This window comes from Adiantum capillus-veneris, chromosome 22 (assembly GCF_014529385.1).
Source record: "Adiantum capillus-veneris isolate H3 chromosome 22, ASM1452938v2, whole genome shotgun sequence".
In the NCBI taxonomy this organism is placed as follows: Eukaryota; Viridiplantae; Streptophyta; class Polypodiopsida; order Polypodiales; family Pteridaceae; genus Adiantum; species Adiantum capillus-veneris.
In genome coordinates, this window is record NC_140952.1 from 8,628,060 (window position 1) to 8,636,376 (window position 8,317).

Genomic DNA, 8,317 nt, shown 5'->3' on the forward strand with positions numbered 1-8,317 from the left:
TTGGCCCTACCCAAGTTGGGCATATCCCACAATCAATGCATTCCAAGAGACGACCTCCCATACAGGAAGCTCCTTAAGAACTTTTTGTGCTTAATGAAGTGCACCACATGTGGCATACATGTCCAACAAGGCAGAGCCAAGCATGATGTTTTCTTTCAAGAACCATGCCTCTCTCTCTCTCTCTCTCTCTCACACACACACACACACACACACACACACACACACACACACACACACACACACACACACACACACACACACACACACACACACACACACACACACACACACACACACACACACACACACACACACACACATACACACAACACACGCTCATGTGTTTTGAGTATGCATGTCATTTATGCATAAGGGCGTATAACCATGGCAAGCCACGAATGCTATTACATTATGGTTCTCATGCCAGGTCACTGATTGTTTACAAACATCCCTTGGTGTCTCAACGCATATATCTTGCTAGAGTGAAAAGACTCGCTTCGTATCCGTCGAAAACAAACCAGATTTTCTTGGCCCTGCCCAAGTTGAACATATCCCACAATCAGCACATTCCAAGAGACGACATCCCGGACAGAAAGTTCCTCAAGCACTTTTTGCACTTCATGAAGTGCACCACATTTGGTGTAAATGTCAACCAAGGCAGTGTCAAACTTATGTAATCTCATCTGGAGAGACATCCTTGCTTCTCACCTACCAAAAACAACCCAAAGCTTCTTGGACCTCCCAAGTTGGGCATATCCCGCAATTAGTGCATTCCAAGAGACAACACCTGGGATATGAAGCTACTCAAGTACTTTTTGTGCTTTATGAAATGCACCACATTTGGCATACATGTCGACCTAGACATCGCCAAGCACAACATTTTTTTTTCAACAACCACTAGCTTACAATATCATCGTGAATCCTTTTGGCCACATCAGCATCTTGGGCACCACCCGCAATCAGTGCATTAGACGACATCTGGGACATAATTGCAAGTGTACATGATTGCTTTAAGAGATGCCCTCACTTTGCATCTGTTGAAATAGAGCTTCCTCACCCTAATGCCTTCATGAGGCAAGTGTATGTGATTGCATTTGGAGAGACATACTTGCTTTGCATCCACCAAAAACAGCCGAGAGATTCTTGGCCCTTCCCAAGTTGGGCCTATCTCACAATCAGTGCATTCCAATAGACCACACCCCGAACAGGACCTCCTCAAGCACTTTTGTACTTAAAGAAGTTCCCACATATGGCATACATGTACAACAAGGTAGAGCCAAGCACGACGTTTTATTTCAAGAACATAGGGGCAATGCCTGTCTCTCCTGCAGTTCAAAGCACCCCACCTCTTGATCTGACCTCATCTTGTCGATATTGCACAAGCATGCAAGCTGAGTCAATGTATGTGGTTTGTACATGAATGGATCTACGTCCTAGGATCCCATTGGCAGATGTTCCATTGCATCTAAAGAGACATCTCACTTTGCATCAATTGAAAACAACTCTCTTCTTTACTTGACCCTGTTGGACATATCTACCAATCAACGCACTCCATGAGACAACGTTGCATCTAGAGAGACACCCTCGCTTTGCATCAACTGAAAACAACCCAGAGCATATGTGATTGCATCTAGACAACTTTGGTGAAAGGAACCCATAAAGTTGAAAGGCCCAGACAAAACGCCAACCTCTAGGTGTTTAAGCTAATGAAAGGAGGCCGTCAAACAACTACTACTTGACATTAATAAAGATGACTCGTGAAGAAGGTGGAGGGATTTTAGGGACAGTCATCCTGAGGAATCCATCCTGGCACACATTTGAGATGTTCTCCACATTTGCATCGCTAGCAAAGTGAATTTTCTCATGAATTTGAGAGTTTTCCGCTCCATCGATAAGTACTTCACCTTCACATCTGCTGCTTCTTCCTCCTCCTTCCGCTCCCTTGAGAGTAGGCATGCACCTCAGATGTTATCCACCTTTTCATTACTTGGCAAATTGCATTTCCTCATGTAATTGAGAGTTCCTTGCTCCAGCAATAAGTACTTCACCTTCACATTAGTTGGTTCCTCCTCATCCTTCTGCTCGCATGAGAGCAGCAACACATTTCCACTCTCCACAGTCACCTTAATGTCTAAGGATTTGAGGCCAGCTATGAATTGGGGTACTTATTCATGTCAACAACTATGCTAGCCATCACATTGAGCTCACGTAGGTAAGCTCATGCACGAGAGGGATTGGAACTACATATAGGTGGCCATGCCTCACATGCTTGACAATAATGAAGTAATTCCCTTGCACTATCTAGTGTAGACAACATATTGCAATCTTTTGTGCATACACCGAAAGAGACCATATCATCACATAATTACACACACATGGCTATAATTGCAAGTTCCACATGAGTGTATGCCACATACACAGTCTCTAATATAATCTAGAGCTCTTCAAATTGCAAGTCAAGAATCTGGAAGCCCCAATCTATCGTCTAGAAATTTGGCAAAAAAAATTCTCAAAACTAATAGCATCGGCTCTTGTCATAACATATCTTGTCCAGATTGGGTAAGCATGAAAACTTAATCATCAGAGGTGGTCAGCACATGAATGCAGCTACGTCCGGCAATCCCATTGGTAAATGTTCCCTCAAAATTATCTCTGTTATAAATCCAACCCTATACTTCCAATTCTTTGGAGATTTTTTCACTATATTACACATTGATTAGCAGTTCAGAGCACCCTACCTCTTGATCTAAGCTCATCTTGTCAAGATTGGGCAAGCATGCAAACTGAATCAATAGAGGTGGTCCGCACATGAATGTAGCTACATCCTAGGATCCCATTGGCAGATGTTCCATTGCATCTAGAGAGACACCTCGCTTTGCATCAACTGAAAACAACTCTCTTCTTGACTGGACCCTGCTGGACATATCTGCCAATCAATGCACTCCATCAGACAATGTTGCATCTAGAGAGACACCCTCTCTTTGCATCACATAAAAACAGCCCAAACAATGTTGGTGAAAGGAACCCACAAAGTTGAAAGGCCTAGATAAATGCCATCTTCTAGGTGTTTAAGCTGATAAAAGGAGGCCGTCAGACAACTACTACTTGACACTGATAGAAATGACTCGTGGAGCAGATGGAAGGATTTTAGGGGCAGTCATCATTGTGAGGACTCCATCCTGGCACACAGCTGAGATGTTTTCCAGATTTTCATCACCTGGAAAAGTGAATTTCCTCATGAATTTGAGAGTTCTTCGCTTCATCGATAAGTACTTCACCTTCACATCTGCTGCTTCCTCCTCCTCCTTCCACTCCCTTGAGAGTGGGCATGCACCCGAGATGTTCTCCACATTTGCATTACTTGGAAAATTGAATTTCCTCATGTATTTGAGAGTTTTCCATTCCAACAATAAGTACTTCACCTTCACATCTGCTGGTTGCTCCTCGTCCTTCCGCTCCCATGAGAGTAGCAACAGATTTCCACTCTCCACAATCTCCTTAATGTATGAGGATTTGAGGCCAGATGTGAATTGGGGTACTCCTTCATGTCAACAACTCTGCTAGCAATCACGTTGCACTCACATAGGTAAGCTCAGGAAGGAGAGGGATCGAAACTACATATAGGTCGCCATGCCTTACATGCTTGACAATAATAATGAAGTAATCCCCTTTCACTGTATAGTATAGACAACTTATTACAATATTTTGTGCATACAATGTAAGAGACCATCTCATCACACAATTACACACACATGGGTATAATTGCAAGGTCCACATGAGCGTATGCCACATACACAGTCTCTAATATAAGCTATAGCTCTTCAAATTGCAAGTCAAGCATCTGGCAGCCCCAATATATCTCACAAAAGTTTTGTCATCTCAAAACTAATAGCATCGGCTCTTGTCATAACCATCTTGTTAAGATTGGGTAAGCAACCAAACTGAATCATTGGAGGTGGTCCGCACATAATTGTAGCTACCTCTGACAATCCATTGGCAAATGTTCCCTCAAAATGCTCTCTGTTACAAATCCAATACTATACTTCCAAATCTTTGGAGCTTTTTTCACAATACCACATATTAAAGTTGTCATGCTTTGCTTCCCACTCATCTAGCTCCTTTCTCAACATTTTATCCTCCTCCGTTCTGTTTTCAACAAATGCAATTCCATTTGGTTGTCGAGGTTCTTCGATATAGCTCTTATGAGTAGGTACATGGGAGCAATGCCTATCGCTCTTGCCACCATTGCACATTTCCTCATATAGGAGGGTTTCCATTCAATATGGTATTGCACACCCCCCATGTATTCATCAATGTGTCCCAATGGCCCCTTCACATCCACAGCACCTACCCCCACTTCAAATGAATCCAAATGCTGAGACGTCAAGTTGCCATCTGGAAACTTGGAATAAACTACCTTGAAGCACACCTTGATCATCAATTCAAAGTACCCCACTTCTTCATCTAAGCTCTCCATTGGAGCTGTGAAGTTTGGTGGAGGGAGGGCGGGTATTGTCATCGGAGAGATGAGCTTTTCCGATGAGGGAGGAGGATTTTTCATCGTCGGAGAGATGAGCTTTGATGATCCTGCGAGGAGAGAAGGGAGCTATTGGAGGTATGAGCTTGGATAGAAGAGGAGACATCCGCATTAGAGCTGTGAAGAAAGCGAGGGGTTTTTTGGGTGGGGTTGATGAGCTATACCATGGTGGCATAGGGAAAGAGGGGGTGACCTTCTCCATGTGGGGTGGACAAGCAGCAACATTGATGTTGAGAGAGAGAGAGAGCACAAAAATAGAATCCTAATGTGTGTAGAATACACACATGAGATGATGTATATATAGAGGGGACCTGGGTGCCATATATAGAGAAGCCATATATTGAGTAGCTTCACATATATGCTCAACACCCCCGCCCAAATAAGGGTCCCTAACTGTGGATGAAAAAACCCTTGGGGGATCAAGGGAAAAATCCACAGCTCTATATACACCCACGTTATATTATAAAAATCATTGAATATACAATTGTTCATGAGGAGCTACATCACTCCTTTTACAATGAATATTTTATGAGAAGCTACATCACTCCTTTTACAATGAATATTTTATGAGGAGCTACATCACTCCTTTTACAATGAGTGCTTTATGAGGAGTTACATTACTCCTACCCTATCAAATACAATAATGAATACAAAGGTTCAATAAGAGGTGTAAATGCTATCAATTAACTTGTAATCAGAAGTGTCTCCGTGAGTCTGCTATGTAGTTGTCATGAATATTGCATCACCAAACATGTCTTCATGTTGTCATCAATACGGCATCACCCAACATGTCTTCATAAATCTTTTATTGTCACCAAGTTTGTCTTCAAGAAATCAATTCTTTGATCAATCCTACATAGATCATAGACTCAAAAAACATAGTCATGAAAATTATTAGCATTGTTAGTGAAATAGTTACGTTCACAATGCCATAAGAGATGGTTCGCAATGCCACTCTTTTGACGACATATATACGCACGGCAACATATGGTATATAAAGTATGAACGTAAAAGTACAAGATGCGTGATTACGTGATGCAAATGACATGTGTATATACTACACAAAACGATATTTATCAACATAATGATATCAATGAGTATCATCAAAGTATTAACAAAATATCATCATTGTATCAATAAAAATGAATAAATCATCATGGTATCAACGAAAAGCATCATAGAATAATCATTGTATCAACGCAACAACATCATGGTATCACCGAGAATAACCATGGTATCAACGAAACAACATCATGGTATCACCGAGAATAACCATGGTATCAACGAAACAACATCATGATATCACCGAGAATAATCATTGTATCAACGAAACAACATCATGGTATCACCGAGAATAACCATGGTATCAATGAAACAACATCATGGTATCACCGAGAATAACCATGGAATCAATGAAATAACATCATGGTATCACCGAGAATAACCATGGAATCAACGAAATATCATCATGGCATCACCGAGAATAACCATGGTATCAACGAAATATCATCATTGTATCAACTAAAATCACCACGACCAAAGTACTAAAAAAACATCATCATGGTACCATCAGGATCACTACGGTATCAACGAGAGATTATCAATAAAATGACGTAAACTATATCTCTAGAAGAATAATTATACGAGAATCAATGAACGAGTATATTATATAACAAAAGAGCATGTACCAACAGTAAGTCGATAGAATTTGGACGATCATCAACGGCTCGACTGAATCGAAACGATATGTAACTTGCTTCTGCAGCAAAGTTACGTCAGTAACAAATATACGATTGATCAAGAGAAAATATAATTGAGAAGTTTTCAATTATGAGAAAAATCAAAAGCAAAAAATAAAATTTTGCTTTTCAAACATATTCGCAGTCCGAGAACGATAACCCAAAATCGGTGCAGAATTTAGAGAAACTTTCTTCTGCAAAGTTGTACACCACATCACTGTTGATGGCTCAAGAGAATAGTTTCTGCAAAATTGTTTTCAATTAGGAGAAAAATCAAAAAACAAAAAACGAAAGTTTCTTTTCATGCATGTACGCAGTCTGCAAATGATAACTCAAAATCAGTGCAGAATTTGAAAAAACTTTCTTCTGCAGAGTTATAGACCACATCAATTTCAATGTCTTTGCGGGCTGTTTCTGCAAAATCGTTCTTAATTATGAGAAAAATCAAAAATAAAAAAAAAGTTTCTTTTCAGACATGTACACAGTCCGCCAACGATAACTCAAAATCAGTGCAGAATTAGGGAAAAATTTCTTCTGCAAAGTTGTAGACCACATCGATTCCAAGGCCTCATGAAGAGTTGTTTCTGCAAAATCGTTTTCAATTGGGAGAAAAATCGAAATACAAAAATGAAAGTTAATTTTCGGGTATGTACGCAATCCGCGAACGATAACTCAGAATTGGTGCAGAATTTGAAAAAACTTTCTTTTGCAAAGTTGTAGATCACATTGATTCCGATGCCTTTGTTGGCTAGTTTCTGCAAAATTGTTTTCAATCACGAGAAAAATAAAAAACAAAAAGCGAAGTTGCTTTTCGGGCATGTACGTAGTCCGCGAACGATAACTAAAAATCGATGCAGAATTTGAAAAGAATTTCTTCTGCAAAGTTGTAGATCACATCAATTTTGGTGCCTATGGCGGGTAGTTTCTGCAAAATCGTTTTCAATCAGGAGAAAAATCAAAAACAAAAAGCGAAGTAACTTTTCAGACATGTACATAGTCCGCGAACGATAACTCAAAATCGGTGCAGAATTTGAAAAACATTTTCTTCTGCAAAGTTGTAGACCACATCGATTCCGGTGCCTCTAGCGAGTAGTTTCTTCAAAATCATTTTCAATCAGGAGAAAAATTGAAAACACAAATGTGCTGCTCTGATACCATGTTGAGAGAGAGAGAGAGAGAGAGAGAGAGAGAGAGAGAGAGAGAGAGAGAGAGAGAGAGAGAGAGAGAGAGAGAGAGAGAGAGAGAGAGAGAGAGAGAGAGAGAGAGAGAGAGAGAGCACAGAACTAGAACCCCAAAGTGTGTAGAATACACACATGAGATGATGTATATATAGAGGGGACCTGGGTGCCATATATAGAGAAGACATATATTGAGTAGCTTCACATATAAGCTCAACAATTGATAGCGAGGAAGATGGTGTAGAGGCTCCGCCGTAGTGACAAAAGAGCACCCAACCGTTGAACTTTGAATCCTGTTTCTCTCTCTCTCTCTCTCTCTCTCTCTCTCTCTCTCGTTTGGAACGTAGCCTTCATTTCGCAACTTACGCCATGTGTAAAGGGAACTCTCTCCTCCATATTATGTTAAATAGATTTCCTCCCTTGTCTTCTTAGAAACTTTTCTTCCAAAAAACTAAAACTCATGATATCTATATAATAATAATAAACATATTATGGGTGAATTTTACCCGTGTCGTTAACTTCAAGCTGAAGGCTAAATTCCAAAGGAAGCTGCCATCACCTTTAAATGTCCAAGCCCTTTCATGTTCTTTCTCCCCTTTGCTGAGCAAGGTCGACATACACCCTTGAATTCTCTCTCTCTCTCTCTCTCTCTCTCTCTCTCTCTCTCTCTCTCTCTCTCTCTCTCTCTCTCTCTCCCCTGCCCTTTCATGTTCCTTATTCGCTTTGCTGAGCAAGGTCGACATGCACCCTGAATATGCTGTGTGTGTGTGTGTGTGTGTGTGTGTGTGTGTGTGTGTGCTGGGCAAGGTCCAGTGATGATCGACTCAAGCCTCGCCAAGTCGCCACTCTGCACTCCCGCTAGC

The 8,317-nt window shown here is 40.8% G+C and overlaps 1 pseudogene; it reads left to right on the forward strand.

Moving 5' to 3' along the window:
- The first annotated feature begins 355 nt into the window (after positions 1-355).
- LOC147428887 (uncharacterized) lies at positions 356-971 on the forward strand (annotated as a pseudogene).
- The last annotated feature ends 7,346 nt before the right edge of the window (positions 972-8,317 follow it).